Source organism: Mus pahari, chromosome 5 (genome assembly GCF_900095145.1).
Source record: "Mus pahari chromosome 5, PAHARI_EIJ_v1.1, whole genome shotgun sequence".
NCBI lineage: Eukaryota > Metazoa > Chordata > Mammalia > Rodentia > Muridae > Mus > Mus pahari.
This window is the reverse complement of record NC_034594.1, coordinates 105,303,920-105,304,623: the sequence shown is the minus strand read 5'-3', so window position 1 is coordinate 105,304,623 and position 704 is coordinate 105,303,920.

Sequence of the window (704 nt, the reverse complement as noted above, 5' to 3'; positions counted from 1 at the left end):
ATTTTTGTCAATTTTCCAAAGGAGAAATGGAGGCTAAGTCTACAAGAGGGGGGACCTAAGAATGAATGTCTGTGTTGATGGTCCAGCTTTGTGGACTGTTCTCAGTCAGCTCTTCCCTCCATCCACTTGCCAAGAACACAGAGCTTAAAGCTTAAAGGGCAGAGAAGTGTTAAAATAGTGTCATGGTTTGTATATGCTTGACCCAGAGAGTGGCATTATGAGGAGGTGTGGCCTTGTTGGAGTAGGTGTGTCATTGTGGGTATGGGCTTTAAGACCCTCATCCTAGCTGCCTGGAAGTCAGTATTCTGCTAGAAGCCTTCAGATGAAGATGTAGAACTCTCAACTCCTCCTGTACCATGACTGCCTGGACGCTGCCATGTATGCATGCAGCAAGATTCTGCTGAAGGGACGCTGCCATGTTCCTGCCTTGATGACAATGGACTGAACCTCTGAACCTGTAAGCCAACCCCAATTAAATGCTGTCCTTTATAAGAGTTGCCTTGGCTTGTACAACCACTCTGGTGGTTCCTCAGAAAATTGGACATAGTACTACCGGAGGATCCAGCAATACCTCTTCTGGGCATATACCCAGATCTTCCAACTGGTAATAAGGACACATGTTCCACTATGTTCATAGCAGCCTTATTTATAATAGTCAGAAGCTGGAAAGAACCCAGATGTCTCTCAATAGAGGAATGGATACA